Genomic DNA, 20,291 nt, shown 5'->3' with positions numbered 1-20,291 from the left:
GTTGAACAGTCAGGGTACCTGCCTAAGTAGTAGTAGTAGCTGCCTGTGATAAAATGCCTTTTTGCAATAGGAGGAAGAAAGGAAGATGATCAGCAAATTATCTAAGGAAAATAATTAAAGGTTCTTTCATAAATTGTTCAGTTTAGTTCAGTTCAGTCCCTCAGTCATGTCTGACTTTTTGCAACCCCATGGACCATGCAGCACACCAGGCCTCCCTGTCCATCACCAACTCTGGGGCTTACTCAAACTGCTGTCCATCGAGTCGGTGATGCCAACAACCATCTCATCCTCTGTCATCCCCTTCTCCTCCAGCCTTCAATCTTTCCCAGCACCAGTGTCTATTCCAATGAGTGAGTTCTTGGGTTCAGGTGGGCAAAGTATTGGAATTTCAGCTTCAGCATCAGTCCTTCCAATGAATATTCAGGACTGATTTCCTTTAGAATGGACTGGTTGGATCTCCTTGCAGTCCAAGGGACTCACAAGAGTCTTCTCCAACACCAGAGTTCAAAAGCATCAATTCTTTGGGACTCAGCTTTCTTTACAGTCCAACTCTCACATTCATACATAACTACTGGAAAAACCATAGGTTGGACTAGATGGACCTTATAGGCAAGTACTGTCTCTGCCTTTTAATATGCTATCTAAGTTGGTCATAGCTTTTCTTCCAAGGAACAAGCGTCTTTTAATTTCATGGCTGCAGTCACCATCTGCAGTGATTTTGGAGCCCCCAAAATAAAGTCTGTCACTCTTTCCATTGTTTCCCTATCCATTTGCCATGAAGTTATAGGACCAGATACCATGATCTTAGTTTTCTGAATGTTGAGTTTTAAGCCAACTTTTCCACTCTCCTCTTTCACTTTCATCAAGAGGCTCTTTAGTTCTTTGCTTTCTGCCATAAGGGTGGTATCATCTGTGTATCTGAGGTTATTGATTCCAGCAATCTTGATTCCAACTTGCGTTTCATCCAGCCTGGCATTTTGCGTAATGTACTCTGCATATAAGTTCAATAAGCAGGGTGACAATTTACAGCCTTGACGTACTCCTTTTCCAATTTGGAACAAGTCTGTTGTTGTATGTCCAGTTCTAACTGTTGCTTCTTGACCTGCATACAGATTTCTCAGGAGGCAGGTCAGGTGGTCTGGTATTCCCATCTATTTAAGAATTTTCCACAGAGTTCCAAAGAATAGCAAAGAAGAATAGCAAGGAGAGATAAGAAAGACTTCCTCAGTGATCAGTGCAAAGAAATAGAGGAAAACAACAGAATGGGAAAGACTAGAGATCTCTTCAAGAAAATTAAAGATAGCAAGGGAACATTTCATGTAATGATGGGCACAGTAAAGGACAGAAATGGTATGGACCTAACAGAAGCCGGAGATATTAAGAAAAGGTGGTAAGAATACACAGAACTATACAAAAAAGATCTTCATGATCCAGATAACCACAATTGTGTGATCACTCACCTACAGCCAGACATCCTGGTATGCAAATTCAAGTGGACCTTAGGAAGCATTACTATGAACAAAGCTAGTGGATGTGATGGAATTCCAGTTGAGCTATTTCAAATCCTAAAAGATGATGCTGTAAAAGTGCTACACTTAATATGCCAGCAAATCTGGAAAATTCAGCAGTGGCCACAGGACTGGAAAAGGTCAGTGGGATTTTCATTCCAATCCCAAAGAAAGGCAATGCCAAAGAATACTCAAACTACTGCACAATTGCACTCATCTCACACGTTAGCAAAGTAATGCTCAAAATTCTCTAAGCCAGGCTTCAACAGTATGTGAACTGTCAACTTACAGATGTTGAGGCTGAATTTAGAAAAGGCAGGGGAACCAGAGATCAAATTGCCAACATCTGCTGGATCATCAAAAAAGCAAGATCAATTCAGTTCAGTTTAGTTGCTCAGTTGTATCTGACTCTTTGCAGCCCCATGAATCGCAGCACGCCAGGCCTCCCTGTCCATCACCAACTCCCGGAATTCACTCAGACTCACGTCCATCGAGTCAGTGATGCCATCCAGCCATCTCATCCTCTGTCGTCCCTTCTCCTGCCCCCAATCTCTCCCAGAATCAGAGTCTTTTCCAATGAGTCAACTCTTCGCATGAGGTGGCCAAAGTACTGGAGTTTCAGCTTTAGCATCAGTCCATCCAAAGAACACCCAGGACTGATCTCCTTGAAAAAGCAAGAGAGTTCCAGAAAAACATCTACTTCTGCTTTATTGACTATGCCAAAACCTTTGATGGTGTGGATCACAATAAACTGTGGAAAATTCATAAATAGTTAATGAAACACTATTTCTATATCTGCATTATTACAAAGTCTATCTTGGACTATTTTAAGGAAGTGTAAATTATTAGGCTATTTAAACAAGAAATTTAACTCTAAATGTAGAATTTCTAATATATTGATGGAGTAATATAAGTATTTATCCTGTAGTATTCTATTTTTTAAATGGAAAAGTATTTTATTTTAAATATAGCAGTGTATAGATAATTCCAAACTCTCAGTATATCCGTCTAACCTGTAGTATTCTTAAACTATGTTTATGATCAAGAAAATTACCTTATATGGTGTGTGTATGTATGTCTGTGTGTATGTGTGACTGTTCATTATTTTATAATCACAATTTTCTTTTTAAAATTAGCAAAAACAAAATGAAGGGGAAACATGTAGATTCTGTTTCTTTAAACATACAAAAACCTGGCATAGGGAAATTAAATCTTAATTGCCTAGGATGGAAAATTGATACATAGTAAAGATTTTAGATGTAGAGATACAGTGTTGAAATCTGTACTTTATGCGAAAAAGTAAAAGATGGTTTTCTAATTTACATTAAAGCTTCCAGCAGATTTTTAATTGAAAATCTCAAATATCCCAGATAAAGGAAGAATTGTCTAACTTTGAAATTTTAACATTTCAGGCAAAATGGCAGGAGATATCTAAATATAAGTCTGCATGTAGAGAATTACTGATGATTATATCTATGTGAAAAATGGGTATAACTGGTCTATAAATTCCATATAACAACAGCATGACAATTAAATGCTTACAACATGTTTTAATATAAAGTGTATCTTGCTGATAGGGCAATTTTAAAAGTTGTTTTGAAAGCTTTTTATGAACAAGCTTGAATTTTTAAAGGTAAAAGTCACATCTGTTATTTAGTTCATATTAATTTGTATGTTCTAAAAATATAATTATGGAAGCTAAAAAGTATTTAAGACTTTCGATGATGTCATTTTGAGAGAGTTGAAGTGGCTCTATTTAGCTAGAAGAAAATCTTGGGGCATTTTTTGCTTGTATTTTCCAGATTGAAGTAAAATATTATCTTTCCTGAAACTCATTAATTCTTCTTGACATTTTTTTCACTTCCTTTCCCTTTCTCTCCTCTATTGGAAATATGTTTTTATCTCATTTTTGTGATCAGTCTGGCTAGAGGTTTATCAATTTTATTAATACTTTTGGAAAATATTTTTCAGCTTCATTGATTTTCTACATTATTATCTTTTTACTATTTTATTAATTTATGCTCTTACCATCATTGTTTCCTTTCCCCACTTTTTTGAGCTTAATTTACACCTCTTTGATAGCTTCTGAAGATAGAAACTAAGGTCACAGAATTTAAATTATTTTTCATTTTCTAGAATTATTAGGTAGAATTAAAAATTTCCCTTCGATTACTGCCTTAACAACCTCCCACAAATTCTGAGGCTTTGTCTTATAAACGTCCTATAAAAAAAAATCTTTTAATTTTCACCTTGAATTTTTTCCTCTAATATACTATTTTCATTTCCAATAGTTAGGGAATTCTGATATATCATTTTCTTTTTTATTTCTTATGCAATTACACTGTATTCAAATCACATACTATATATTCTTTCAATCCTTTTCAGTTTACTGAGACTCCTCTGTTGGTCTAATGTAGTCTTTCTGGTTCATTGGTAGTGAGTTCTTGAAAGAAGCATTTATTCCAGTGCGTTTGGTATAGTGTTGTATAAATAGCAAATACATGAATATGGTTGGTAGAACTTACTTGTTTTATCCATTTCTGAGATAGGAGTCTCAAATATAATTGTAGGTTTATTTATTGCTCCTTTTACTTCTGGGAGATTTTACTTGAATTATTTCGAACAGCTCTCATTTGATGTCTGTACATTTAGGATAAGTATGTATGCCTTGCTGATAAACTGGCACTTTTGTTATGAAATTTACCTCTTTTTCTCTGGTAACATGCTTTAACTTGAGAGTTTTTCTGATACTAATATACTTACTCCATTTTTTACTGTGGTAAAATAAGCATAAAATTTAACATCTTAACAATTTTTAAGTATATGGTTCAATAGCATTGGCGTATTCACATTGCTGTGCAATCATTACCACTATTCATCTCCAGAACTGATCATCTTCCCGAACTCTGTACTCTTTGAACAATAACTTCCTCCCTATTCTGCATCCTGGCAAGAGGAACCTTCTCCGATCAGGGATTGAACCCTCCTCTCCTACATTGGCAGGTGACTCTTCACCATTGAGCCATTAGGGAAGCCTCTCATTGTAGTTGTAATTTACATTTTGAACAACAGACTGGTTCCAAATAGGAAAAGGAGTTCATCAAGGCTGTATATTGTCACCCTGTTTATTTAACTTATATGCAGAGTACATCATGAGAAACGCTGGACTGGAAGAAACACAAACTGGAATCAAGATTGCTGGAGGAAATATCAATAACCTCAGATATGCAGATGACTCCACCCTTATGGCAGACAGTGAAGAGGAACTCAAAAGCCTCTTGATGAAAGTGAAAGTGGAGAGTGAAAAAGTTGTCTTAAAGCTCAACATTCAGAAAACGAAGATCATGGCATCCAGTCCCACCACTTCATGGGAAATAGATGGGGAAACAGTGTCAGCCTTTATTTTTCTGGGCTCCAAAATCAGTGCAGATGGTGACTGCAGCCATGAAATTAAAAGACGCTTACTCCTTGGAAGGAAAGTTATGACCAACCTGGATAGCATATTCAAAAGCAGAGACATTACTTTGCCAACAAAGGTTCGTCTAGTCAAGGCTGTGGTTTTTCCTGTGGTCATGTATGGATGTGAGAGTTGGACTGTGAAGACGGCTGAGTGCCGAAGAATTGATGCTTTCGAAGTGTGGTGTTGGAGAAGACTCTTGCGAGTCCCTTGGACTGCAAGGAGATCCAACCAGTCCATTCTGAAGGAGATCAGCCCTGGGATTTCTTTGGAAGGAATGATGCTAAAGCTGAAACTCCAGTACTTTGGCCACCTCATGCGAAGAGTTGACTCATTGGAAAAGACTCTGATGCTGGGAGGGATTGGGGGCAAGAGGAGAAGGGGACGACAGAGGATGAGATGGCTGGATGGCATCACTGACTCGATGGACATGCGTTTCAGTGAACTCCGGGAGTTGGTGATGGACAGGGAGGCCTGGCGTGCTGTGATTCATGGGGTCGCAAAGGGTCGGACACAACTGAGTGACTGATCTGACCTGATATGAATGATTAGTGATGTTGACCATTTTTTTCCATGTGCTTATTAGCCACTTGTATACTTTTTAAGAGAATCTCTTCAAGTCCTTTGCCCATTTTGAATTGGATCTTTTTTTTCAATTTTTAAGCTGTATTCATTCTTCATATATTGTGAATATTGATCATTATCAGAAAATACAATTCACAAGTATTTGTTCTCACTATGTGGTTTGCTTTTTCACTCAGTTGATAGTGTACCTTCAGGCACAAAAATTCTTAAGTTTGAAGTCCAATTTATCTAATTTTCTTTTCCTGCTTATGCTTTTGGTGCCATCTCCACTAAATCATCACCAAGTTCAGTGTTGTGAAGTTTTGCTCTGTTTCCTTCCAAGAGCTTTATAGTGTTACCTGTTACATTTAGGTCTTTAATTCATTTTGAGTTAATTTTTGTATCAGGTGTAATGTAAGGGTCAAATTTCTTTCTTTTTTTCTTTTCTTTTTATCTTGTGCATATTTAGTTTTCCCAGCAGCAGGTTTTGAAAAGACTGCCCTTTTCCCACTGAATGGTCCTGGCATCCTTGTAGAAAATTATTTTTAGCTAGCTAGCTAGCAAAATATCATCTCTCTATCTCTCCTTCCTGCCTGTTGGTTTATATGTCTAGCTTTGTGCCAGTACCACACTGTTTTCATTCACAGTTTATTTTCATAAATATTTGCATTTCATGTATTTTCTATCTTTTAAATCTAGCCTATATACATCCTGTTGTTTAAAATTCACTTCTTTTAGCATCATTGAGCTAATGTAAATATAGGCAAAATCAGATTCACACACAACTACCAATTATGATCCTCTAATTCATTTGTATAGTCCTGCAGTTCCATTTAGCTTATTTTCTTACAGCCTGGAAAAGGTTCCTTTGTCATTTTTTATAAAGCAGGTCTACTGGAGATGAATTCACTCATGTTTTGTTTATCTGAAAGTATCTTCAATTTGCTTCTTTTTTTTAAAGGATTTTTTTCTTTGCTACATATAGTACTTATTTTTTAAACAATATTTATCTTGATTTGTAGCTCCTTAAGCTTCCAGGATCCATAAATTAAACTTTTCAAGCAAAAAAAAAAAAAAAAATCATTATTTTTTTCTTTAAAATAAGCCTGTCTTTCTCTTTCCCATTTCTTTCTGGGACTCCTCTTTTACATAATTTTAGACAAGTTGTTTTTGCCCCAACATCCCGGAGACTATGATCATGGTTTGTAGCCCATTAGCTCTTTTTGCTTTGATTTGAATAGTTTCTATTATTCATTCTTCCTTTCTGTTTCCTACTCTTTTCCTTTGCATTGCCTAATTGGCTGTTCCAATATCCTGGAGACATTGTACCACTCACTCTCGAATTTTGACTTTTTTATGATAGAGAATTCTCTATTGAAATCTCCAATTTTTCACATTTTTCCTTAAATTCTTAAACATAATCTGATCATGGCATCTGGTCCCATCACTTCATGGGAAATAGATGGGGAAACAGTGGAAGCAGTGTCAGACTTTATTTTTTGGGGCTCCAAAATCACTGCAGATGGTGATTGGAGCCATGAAATTAAAAGATGCTTACTCCTTGGAAGGAAAGTTATGACCAACCTAGATAGCATATTCAAAAGCAGAGACATTACTTTGCCAACAAAGGTCCATCTAGTCAAGGCTATGGTTTTTCCTGTGGTCATGTATGGATGTGAGAATTGGACTATAAAGAGAGCTGAGCGCCAAAGAATTAATGCTTTTGCACTGTGGTGTTGGAGAAGACTCTTGAGAGTCCTTTGGACTGCAAGGACATCCAACCAGTCCATTCTAAAGGAGATCAGCCCTGGGATTTCTTTGGAAGGAATGATGCTAAAGCTGAAACTCCAGTACTTTGGCCACCTCATGCGAAGAGTTGACTCATTGGAAAAGACTGTGATTCTGGGAGGGATTGGGGGCAGGTGGAGAAGGGGATGACAGAGGATGAGATGGCTGGATGGCATCACCGACTAGATGGATGTGAGTCTGAATGAACTCTGGGAGTTAGTGATGGACAGGGAGGCCTGGAATGCTGCAGTTCACGGGGTCGCAAAAAGTCGGACACGACTGAGCGACTGACCTGAACTGAACTGAACGTCTTTTAAAATATTTGTCTGTTAATTCTAACTTCTTGGCTGTTTTGAAGCTGTTTCTTATTTTCTGATGTTAGCTGTTTCTTTTCTTTTTTTTCTGATTTCCCTACATCTCATTTATCTAATAATTTATTATTGTGTTGGGGAGAAAGAAATTTTCCTCTGCCCTTCTATGTTCTTATGGCTGGCCTAAGAATTAAATTGTCTTGAGACAAATTAACAGGGAAAATAAAACAAATTTTAATTGTGTGTACTTGGGAGAGACCCAGAAAATTGAGTAACTTGATAAAATGGACAAAACCATCAACTAAAGGCTAAAGAGGATGTTGAGAGTTTTAGGAAGCTTACCAGGAAAAGCTCATTAAGCAAAGGTGATTGTGATACCAATGTAAGTTTGACTCCAAAGGATACATGCACCCCAACATTAATTGCAGCACTGTTTACAATAGGCAAGACATGGAAGCAACCTAAATGTCTATCAAAAGTTGAATGATAAAGATGTGGTACATACATACAAAGGAATATTACTCAGTTATTAAAAAGGATAAAGTAATGCTATTTGCAGCAACAGGAATGGGCCTAGAGATGATCATACTGAGTGAAGTAAGTTAGACAGAAAAAGACAAATATCATATGATATCACGCATATGTTGTATCTAAAGAAAATGATACAAATGACTTTATTTACAAAACTCAAACATAGTCTTATAGAAGAAAATTATGATTACCAGGGGAAAGGGTGAGGTGGGGAGGGATAGTTTGGGAGTTTGGGATGTAAACAGTACTGTATTTAAAATAAATTATCAAGCAGAGGGAACTTAGCTCAATAATCTGCAATAACCTAAATGAGAAAAGCATTTGAAAAATAGTATATACTTATGGGTATAACTAAATCATTTTTCTGTACATGTATAACTAACACATCATTATTTATCAACTATACTCCAATATAAAATATATTTTTAAAAGAAAAGTTATTGCTTCCTCCATTGATATGAGTTTCTTCAGATTTGGTCACCCTCTTCTTCCAGGTTTGGAGAGGGAGATGCCCTTATATATGGAGATTTCCCTTACAATGTAAATGTTTCTTACAAAAGGGTAAATAGTACTTGATTTTTAGAGCCTTTCCCATGTCTGCTGTTTCTCAGAAAATTACCAACTTAGAACAATTAACATGCCAAAGAGACATATTTTAGAGTGGCAAATTCTGCTCCCCTACAATTGTATACTGAACATCGAGGACTCTACATTTTTGAAAATCAGCATCATGTGCTCCTCCTTTTCCAGAATGTTGAATTTATACTAGAAGGCAGTTAAGTTACCTGTGAATCAGTGTTAAGGCTTTCAAAAAGCTTTCATTAGGGCTAGTCTAAAGCAGCACTCTTGAAGTGTGATGTTTCTAAGGTCTCAATTTTATACTAGGGATTATAGTAATCTCTCTTCTTACTAGCTGGATAAAACTGCACAACCTTGGGTTCCCTCACCTATTCCATGGCAAAGCCCATTTACTGACATGAGGTTGTAGGGAAGGGAAGTACAATGTTTATTCAGGGGTTAAGAAGGAGTATGGATAGCTCATGCTCAAAAGACTCAATCACTAATATGGGTTTCAGGGAAGGGTTTTTAAAGGCAATGTTTGAGTTGAGGGCTACAGGGTACATGACTTTCTTCTGATTGGTTCATGGTGAAGGTGGTGTTTCTAGAATCTCAATCATCAACCTCCTGATTTCAACCACTTTAGGGTGTACATTCTAATGGTCAACATGCAGTCATCATCTTCCACTTGGGCAGGGTCTTTAGTTTCCACAAAACCATTCAGATTTGTATGTATTTCTTTGAGAAGCAACTAGGATTCTGTTTTTATAACTGAATTCTTGTTTCTAGACTGATTTCCCTTTGTTTCTGAATTCTCTCACTTTCCTAGTAAGTAACTGCTTGAATAAGTATTTTGGAATTTAGCGAAAACAATAGGAGATTAAAGCATTTTTTGTTTGTTTGTTTTTGTTTTTACAAACAAGAAATGGAGGACATATAGTGTCTTTTGTATAAGGGAGGTCCCTGCACAGACCTATTGGGTTTCAATCTGCCCTTTTCTTTGATAGTCTTCAATCCTGAGGGAACAGTGGTAGGATAAGAGAAGGAATAACATTTTAGAAAGAGAGGTTAATTGCAAATTCAGCAAAGGAACTCAATTTTAAGGGGACTTGGTTTCAGTGTCCCTGTGCAGATACCTGGAGCTCTTTCTTTGCACAGCCTCTTTCTTTCAGGTGTCCTGCTTTACAAATTCCAGTAACTTCAGCAGAACTGAATTGTAATTACTGCTACTATGTTCCTGGGCTCAACATCCCCGTGTGAGGCTTCAAAAAGCCTTAAGGCAAATAGTTGTATTGGTACTGGGGCTTGTGTTTTGTATTTTCTTCTTTGGAGAGGACAGTTGATTTGCAATATCTGAAATTTTGTTCTAATTTTTCATATGATATGGTCATTTTTGTTGTTGTTTACAACTACAAGGGATATTTCAGCATCAGTTTCTCTCTTGGAGTTTCAGATTCAAGTCAAAAAGCAATATTATATTTTAAAATAATTAGTTTTATTACCATTTTATTGTTTGAGAAATGAAGATACATAGCTTTTTATTCTGTAAGTACTTAAGATATTTCAACATAAACATCATGATGTATATATGTGGGGGAAATAAATGTACAATAATCTACAACCTAAGAGTAGTTACTTTTATCAAGATTTTGATTTCTTGAGTAGGTAGTTAGCAGTTCTGAAACTAATCTCCCTAATCCACACTCCACAATTGGCATTTTTATCAGAAATTAACAATTAAGAATGATAAAAGTAAGGTTTCACTTGTGCAATGAGTAATATTTAAAATTTGTTGTTGATTAAAAAGATTATAAATATACCTCTATGCCTCCATGTGTAAGCTATAAGAATTTAATAAACCAGTGCTCATATGGTTTTAGCTTAGAGCTCTTAGTTCAGAAATGGGCTAAATATGTAGCTGTTTATATTTAAATTAATTAAAATTAAATGAAATTAATTTCTGTCATTTAAAGTGACTAAGTTGCTAACATATTTTATAGCACATATATGGAATAATATTATCACAGAGCATTCTATTGTATAGCATTGAAATAGAATTCCAATGGGACTCCAGTGGATCCTTACATCTGCCACATTAAATAATTCTCTCTCATCTGGTCAGAATAGAAAGTTCACTGATCCAGTTTTCAATATATTGCTATGTATTTCTAGAAGTGAAATTTTAGCAAAGTTCTTGTTAAAGTACTTAAAATGATGGGAAAAGGAAGTTCATGAATATTCAAGGACAGAGTTTTTATGACACTTCTATGCTTGTGTGGATGAATTCCATATAAGACTTGCTTACATTTTTATAAATGACACGTTAGTGAACTTGTGAAAGAGAATATATATAGCTTTAACTTCCAAACTGTTTTTAGAAATTATGAGTATTCATATAGGAAAATGAAAATTGTGAATACCAAAATTCCTTAGGTCAGTTAACAATTGATTGATTCACAAATATGGCATCATCAAAGAGTGGTTTGATAGAAATAGAAATTTGTATCACTGAATTGATAACCCAAATCAAATAAATCAGTATTTCACATTAAAACAAGGGCCTATTATGATACAGTAGCAACAAGAAAGATTCTTACCTTCTCCCACTGGCTTCCATACAGTTTTCCCATCCCATTCAATAGAATTTCAGTGATGCTATAGGATTTTATCCTCAGATCTGTCTAGAAAAAGCACACAATCTTAATCTGTTTGTTCTGCAGCACATATCCAAAAGACAGGTCCAGGGCAATTGATGAAATTCACTAAGTAGCCAAAGACTAGCTCTTAAAAAAAAAAAAAAAAAATTAGAGTCACATAAAATTGAAATATTCCCCCAACTTTCAAAAACAAAATTTGAATATCTAGACCAAGTATTATGTATAGTGATTATGTTTGTAGGCTTCCCCAGCTGAAAAGGAAATTGAGCAATGATTTTGTTTGTATGAGCTCACTGTGACATTTCTAGATAATTTCCAAGTAGTAGTATAGTGTTCCAAGGAGAATTCTATCCCCAGTGATGTCTGTCTCCAAATCCCAGTAAAAACTCCTAATTAATTTGGCATCCTGGAAAATAAGCCTTCTTTCCATGCCCAACACAATAAAGATAACCTAAGTATGACAATAAGGAGTTCATGATCTGAACCACAGTCAGCTCCTGGTCTTGTTTTTGATGACTGTATAGAGCTTCTCCATCTTTGGCTGCAAAGAATATAATCAATCTGATTTCGGTGTTGACCATCTGGTGATGTCCATGTGTAGACTCTTCTCTTGTGTTGTTGGAAGAGGGTGTTTTCTATGACCAGTGCGTTCTCTTGGCAAAACTCTATTAGCCTTTGCCCTGCTTCATTCCATATTCCAAGGCCAAATTTGCCTTTTACTCCAGGTGTTTCTTGACTTCCTACTTTTGCATTCCAGTCCCCTATAATGAAAAGGACATCTTTTTGGGGTGTTAGTTCTAAAAGATCTTGTAGGTCTTCATAGAACCATTCAACTTTAGCTTCTTCAGCATTACTGGTTGGGGCATAGACTTGGATTACTGTGATATTGAATGGCGTGCCTTGGAAACAAACAGAGATCATTCTGTCGTTTTTGAGATTGCATCCAAGTACTGCATTTCGGACTCTTATGTTGACCATGATGGCTACTCCATTTCTTCTAAGGGATTCCTGCTCACAGTAGTAGATATAATGGTCATCTGAGTTAAATTCACCCATTCCATTTCATTTTAGTTTGCTGATTCCTAGAATGTTGAACTTCACTCTTGCCACCGCCTATTTGACTACTTCCAATTTGCCTTGATTCATGGACCTAACATTCCAGGTTCCCATAGAATATTGCTCTTTACAAAATTGGACCTTGCTTCTATCACCAGTCACATCCACAGCTGGGTATTGTTTTTGCTTTGGTTCCATCCCTTCATTCTTTCTGGAGTTATTTCTCCACTGATCTCCAGTAGCAGATTGGGCAGCTACCGATCTGGGAAGTTCCTCTTTCAGTATCCTATCATTTTGCCTTTTCGTACTGTTCATGGGGTTCTCAAGCAAGAATACTGAAGTGGTTGCCATTCCCTTCTCCAGTGGACCACATTCTGTCAGACCTCTCCACCATGACCCACCTGTCTTGGGTGGCCCCACACGGTGTGGCTTAGTTTCATTGAGTTAGACAAGGGCTTGGTCCGTGTAATTAAACTGACTAGTTTTCTGTGATTATGGTTTGTGTGTCTGTCCTCTGATGCCTCTTGCAACACCTACCATCTTACTTTGATTTCTCTTACCTTAAACGAGGGGTATCTCCTCACAGCCGCCCCTCCTGACCTTGAACGTGGAGTAGATCCTCTCGGTCCTCCTGCACCCGCACAGCCACCGCTCCTTGGACATGGGATTGCTCCCCTTGCATTGACTATGCCAAAGCCTTTGACAGTGTGGGTCACAATAAACTGTGGAAAATTCTGAAAGAGATGGGAATACCAGATCACCTGACCTGCCTCTTGAGAAATCTGTATGCAGGTCTGGAAGCAACAGTTAGAACTGGACATGGAACAACAGACTGGTTCCAAATAGGAAAAGGAGTACATCAGGGCTGTATATTGTCACCCTGCTTATTTAACTTATATGCAGTGTACATCCTGAGAAACACTGGGCTGGAAGACGCACAAGCTGGAATCAAGATTGCCAGGAGAAATACCAATAACCTCAGATATGCAGATGACACCACCCTTATGGCAGAAAGTGAAGAGAAACTAAAAAGCCTCTTGATGAAAGTTAAAGTGGAGAGTGAAAAAGTTGGCTTAAAGCTCAACATTCAGAAAATGATGAGCATGGCATCTGGTCCCATCACTTCATGGGAAATAGATGGGGAAACAGTGGAAACAGTGTCAGACTTTATTTTGGGGGGCTCCAAAATCACTGCAGATGGTGATTGCAGCCATGCAATTAAAAGACGCTTACTCCTTGGAAGGAAAGTTATGACCAACCTAGATAGCATATTGAAAGCAGAGACATTACTTTGCCAACAAAGGTCCGTCTAGTCAAGGCTATGGTTTTTCCAGTAGTCATGTATGGATGTGAGAGTTGGACTGTGAAGAAAGCTGAGCACTGAAGAATTGATGCTTTTGAACTGTGGTGTTGGAGAAGACTCTTGAGAGTCCCTTGGACTGCAAGGAGATCCAACCAGTCCATTCTAAAGGAGATTGGTGCTGGGTGTCCTTTGGAAGGAATGATGCTAAAGCTGAAACTCCAGTACTTTGGCCACCTCATACGAGGAGTTGACTCATTGGAAAAGACTGTGGTGCTGGGAGGGATTGGGGGAAGGTGGAGAAGGGGACGACAGAGGATGAGATGGCTGAATGGTATCACCGACTCAATGGACGTGAGTTTGAGTGAACTCTGGGAGTTAGTGATGGACAGGGAGGCCTGGCATGCTGAAATTCATGGGGTGGCAAAGAGTCCGACAGGACTGAGCTACTGAACTGAACTGAACTGAAGCATGACAACCAGCTGCTCTGTAACCACCTAGGCAAACTTGGGTTTAAAGATAGAATGATTTTGCCAACAAATATCATGTTTACAAAGATGCTATTAATAGATAAGCAAAAACCCATAAGTGGTGTATGTATCAATTAAAATGTTATTGTTGCTATTTACTTGCTAAGTTGTATCTGACTCTTTTCTTACCCCATTGACTGTAGTCCACCAGGCTTATCTGTCCATGGGATTTCCCAGGCAAGAATACTAGAGTGGGTTGCCATTTCCTTCTCCAGGGGACCATCCTGACCCGGGGATAGAATCTGTATCTCCTGCAGTGGCAGATGGATTCTTTCCCGGTGAACTACCAGGGAAACCCAATAGGATATACCCATATTCTATATCTTTGAAATACTAAAAAAAAAAAAAAAAAAAGGGCCTTTGAAGTTTGAATTTTGATACAGGATTATTGTTTATTTTGTGAAAAGCATACTTTAGAAACAATTTATATTCTTGGATGAATGTTTGGAACACAAAGAAATTCTCTGAAGATGCAGTCACCTTGCTAGACTAGGTATAAAGGTCAGTATTATTTTAAAATCTTAGCTGTTGTGTAATACCTGAATATTTCTCACTTTTTTAGCTATAGGTTTTTTTTTTTTTAATTTCCCTAATGATATTAAATTATAAATCAATTTTCTTGTGAGACTGGGTCAAATATTGTCTTTTTTGAATGATTTTCCTCAGAGACATTCACAACTCACAATTCCTCATATTCATTTGTTATATAAAATGTGGTTCAGTAGCATTGAAATCATGAGTTATATTTTTGATAAAATATTAACAAAAATCCTTTCTTATTTATTTTTCTCAAATAGACAACTCATTCATTTTCAGGTTCTCTCTTTGAAAGACTTGAATATATAAAAAGTTCTTATATTACTTCATAATTAATGAAAATATCACTGTAAGATCTTACAGCACTTATGGGGAAAGTAACAGAGATAGAAGAAAGTCTCATTATCAAGGAATTTTATATGCAAATTAAAATTTATTTCTTTGAATTAGATGAGGTGAATCAAAAATTTGCACATATATTTTCAGTTATTCAAGCATAGTCTGCAAAACAAAACAATAAACTTTTAATTAAAAATTCAGTAAGTGGTAGAGAAAAAGCTTAAAATTATAGTTGATTGATACTTTTTTCGCATTAATATTCTCTGTAAGAAGTAGAATAAAAGATATATCAAGCAACTTGATGGGAAGGGAAAGGCAATGCTAAATAAGAAAACAAAGGGAAAGGGAAATTGTTAAACATATTTTTGCTTTTTTTATTAATCATTTGTTTGGTGAATGTGAGAATGACAAGTTCAGAAAGTCATACAAAAAGAATTTTTAATAAAAATGTTTTTTACTATTTTTTAAATTAAGGGAAGAAATGAAAAAGAAGGAGTTGTCTAAGACATGTAGGGAAGTTTTTTCCTAGAGCAGAGTAAAGAGATTAAGATATCACTTGTCTTCTAGGGAAGAATCTGTTTATAAACCATTTGAAATTGTTAGTTCAGTTGTATAACCATGAAGCATGAAAACTGCAAATAAGTAAATATGGGTGGAATTATCTCATTTAAATAGAAACCCTCATGTGTAACTTACAATAGAAATCGGACTGTCATACATGGTTTAGAACATGTCTATAGCACCTGTTTCTGTAACACTTACAAAGCATTATTGCTTACATGAGTGGGGAAAGGTTAGGAGCCAATCGCTTAATTGGCCTGCACAGTCTTTTTTTCATGCACGTTGGGGAGTGTGCAGCCCACTGTGCTTAGGTATAACTTCCCATCAAAAATCTCTTGCAACACTTTACAAGCTCATTCAAGTAAGTATTATGCTCCCCTATTTGGAGACATTTTATCACTCTGGAATGAAGAGATATGCAGAGAGTCTATTAGAATTAAGCAAGAATTGTGTGTACCTGTAGAAGATGACCACTAGACAGCATTTGTAAGCTTTAGTAATAAAACTGAAGCACTGACATGCAGGAAGAACAGTAATAACTAATCCAGTTTCTCAACACTCTAACTCCTGTTGTTTGAACCTCACTGGAAGACAGAAGTCATGTGATTTCCAGATAATGCCTTGTATGGAACTCAGCATCAAGGGCACAGAGAAGAGCTGAGAATGGATCTAGAGAAACAAAAGAATACTCAGAACACTTACCCATTTCTCTCATATTATCCAACCCTGTGCTTTGTCCAGATGAAAAGATTTTCCTCCAAATACCAGAAACACAGCCACTATGCCATTATGCAATGATGTTAACCCAGGTATATTCTTATTATGGCTTGAACAGTGTTCCCTTCTCTCTTTAAAATATATTGAAGTCTGAATGCCTAGGATGTGTGAATGTGACTTCATTTAGAAGTAAAGTCTGTAGATACATAATAAAGTTAAAATGTGGCCATTAGATCCCTAATTTTAAATGACTCATGGCCTTAGAAGAGGGAAATTTGGACACACACATACAGAATGCCATGAGAAGATACAGATAACAGAGGAAGATGGTTCTATGAAAATTCCTAAGGAAATATAATTAAAAATAAAATCTCCTACCAACCTGGAAATCCTCTGCATAAAAGGTAGAAGGTAAATTGTTGGACATTTTTTGTTAGTGAATTAGCATTATACAGGAATAGTACTGAATGGGCATTATACCAAAATGTAATGTGCAAAACCAATTTCCACTAAGACAATTCAGGAAATAAATTTCACTTTTATTTAGGCAAGCAGATACAACTCATGTTAAGATAAACTACAGCTAGTCCTCAAGTAAGAGGATTGACAGTACCATTTGTCACATGTAGTTCATGCTAACTTTACCTGGTAATTAAGGCAACATTCTGTCAGCTAATTGGCTTATTCCAGAGGAAGAACAAACTTCTTTGATGCTTACATTTCAAAGAGATGGCTTCTGTTTCTTTGAGAAAGACATTCCTGCATCAGAAAACTGACAAAAGACTTGTCTAGTTTTCAAAATGATTTATTTAAATTTCAAAGAGGGGAAAGCACTTAAGATTTTAAGTTTTCTACAGTAGATGCTATAGGAAAAGGAGGGGAAAGGAATTTCTCCCTTATTTTCAAATCATCAGTTTATTAAATTGACAGAGTAACTGAGCAAAAAAGATAATTGCTTCATATAATGCCAAAATTATACTTGATAACTTTTAAAACATTTATATAATAGATGTCACTTATGCTTAAACTGGGCTTTTCTTGTGGCTCAGCTGGTAAAGAATCCGCCTGCAATGTGGGATACCTGGATTTGATCCCTGGGTTGAGAAGATCCCTTGGAGCAGGGAAAGGCTTCCCAGTCCAGTATTCTGGCCTGGAGAATTCCATGTACAGTATAGTCCATAGGGTCGCAAAGAGTCAGCCACGACTGAGTGGACTTTCACGCTGAAACTATAAAACATACCTATATAAATCTTGAAGCAAATATTGTATTCAATGATAAAATATAACTTGCTTTGATAACACTGAGAATATTAAAATATCACTACTTAACTGATAAGTTTTAGCCAGTGTAGTAAGGCAAGAGAAGAGACATAACTGAAAATGAAAAAAGAGGATCATATTGTGTATAGTCTTATGCATAGAGTTACTATAAATATACATAGCATTAATAAGATAAAGTTACTAAAAAATTCAGTGCATGAAAATCAATTTTATTTCAATAAATCAGAAGCAAAGAGTTTAAAAATAAAAATTTTAAAGATAGCTTTTAAACTTATGACTAAGCAATGTGATGAAGAGTATGCAAAATTCTGTCACCAAAATTTCAAAATATTATATATTAGAAGAAATTAAAGAAGACTAAATAAACAGAGGGACATAGCATGTACATGGAAAAACGTTATTTAAAGATGTCAGTATTTTTAATTGACCTAAATAAATATAATAAAACCATAAAATATTTTCATTAAGTTCATATGTGATAATTAATAGTTATGAAAAATAAGAAAACTGATGGCTTAAAAAATTGATGGAAGTTATAAAGCTAGAAAATATAGTAAAGTTTTGCATAAGAGTAGAAAAATAAAATAATGGAAGAAAGTAGAGGGATCAGGAGAGATTCGACCCTGCTGATCAATTGGTTTATAATAAAGGTGCTCTTAACCATGTAGTGTAGACAGGTGCTTTGAAGGAATGTGCTAGGTTAAATGAAAATTGATGTGTGAAAAGTAAATAAGCTCTGATATGTAACTCACACTGTGTTTGAAAAGTCAGGTAAAATAGCATTTTAGAGAAAGATATGAAAGGTATATCAATAAAACATATAGCTAAAAGAAAATGTAAAGAGAATATTTTTATGACCACAGGAGAAGTGAATAATCCTTAATCAGAAAACAAAAGTAAATATAAAGAAAATATTGGTCTAAAATACTTCATCAAAATTAAGAACTTATCATCAAATGAAACAATTATTAGAATGAAAAAATTAAAGCCATAGTGTTAAACTTTTATTATTTCTGACAAAAATTGTATAAAGAGCTTAATACTTACTAAATCACAAATCAAATAAAAACAGCCTAATAAACTTGGGGGAAAGACCTAAATACGCACTTTACAGGAGAACATCCAAAACATCATTAGGCATAGAATAAGGTGTCTTATTTCATTATTCATCAGAGAAGTGAAAATTAAAACCATAATATTTTTAAGTCAGAATCTGTAAACTGTCTGGTATTTTACCCTATTTTCAGGTGTGTGTGTTATGTCCGCGTGTGTGTCACACAGAGAGAAAATAGAAGACATTCAACTTGGAAGCAAACACATTTTATTATCACAGGGAAAGCAGAAACCAGGGTAAAATTATAATGGTAATTCCTAGAGCCTCATTTCCCATAGAGCAATGTAGTGAGCTCCAGTTGGTAACTGTTCATGTATTCACTGTGTGTTACAGAATATAAAACATAAGATTGAAACACTCTGATATAGAGGAGCTGCTGGAAAATTTGCTCATTCTTTCATCCCCTCCAATATACAGAAACAACAAACATTATTTTTATTACCCTGGAATATAAGCAAATGTTTCTCGGGAGGGGAGTAAGTCATTCCTATGTCTATTACCCTGAAAACTAGGCAAATTTCTTCTGAGAGACATCACTAAGTGACTCTGGAAGGAGTTACTATCTCTATCTTTATTTACCCAGAAAAGTAAATAATTTGCTTCAAGGAATTTCCTGTCCCTATGTTTCCAGGGCTGCATAAAAAGATTCCAGATAATACCCATATATGAAATGCCTCCACATATTTATGGAAAGTTGATTTCCAACAAATATAGTACTAAGCAAACAGAATAGCTGAATTTGAAGAAAATGTCAAAATCAGTTTTTGAAATCTCATGCAATATTTAGAAATCTCATGCAACGTGGTGATTATATAAACTGGTGTCACCACTTTAGAAAACTGTTTAGTATTATCTACCAGAATGAATCATTACCATAATCTACAGCACTACAAAGCAATTCCACTTTTAGTAATATAGTCCACAGATGAGCAAGATTATTCCAAGAGACATAGATAAGAATATTCAACATAGCATTATTTATAGTGGCTCCAAACTTGGGGAAAAAAATCAACTTCCAATCAAAAGTAGATTTAGTAGTTACCTCATAGCATATCAATATAATCATATAATTGTCAGTAAAGAGTAAAGAATTGCAACATAACACATGCAACTGTTCAAATAGGCAGAACCAAATTATAATGATAGATGTCATGATAACCTTTACTTTTGATGGGATTAATGCCTGGGCAGGAACACAAATGAGGCTCTTGGGATTCAGATTACAATTTCTGTCTTGATATTTAAGTATTTTATGAATAAGTTCACAAAATGCATTTATGATGTGTGCTATTTACAGTATGTCTATTATACTTCAATTTTAAAAGTAAAACTGGGTTTTGTAGAGTTTTAGTTGAATAATATATAGCTTTTCAATAAACTCTTGTGAAATTTAATTAACCATATTTAAACTTTATTTCAAGTGCTTTAAATGTTGTAAAATCCCATTTAAAATGTTTATCATGCCTGTACAAATAAAGCAAT

Source organism: Bos indicus x Bos taurus, chromosome 14 (assembly GCF_003369695.1).
Source record: "Bos indicus x Bos taurus breed Angus x Brahman F1 hybrid chromosome 14, Bos_hybrid_MaternalHap_v2.0, whole genome shotgun sequence".
Lineage (NCBI taxonomy): Eukaryota > Metazoa > Chordata > Mammalia > Artiodactyla > Bovidae > Bos > Bos indicus x Bos taurus.
This window is presented reverse-complemented; position numbering follows the sequence as displayed.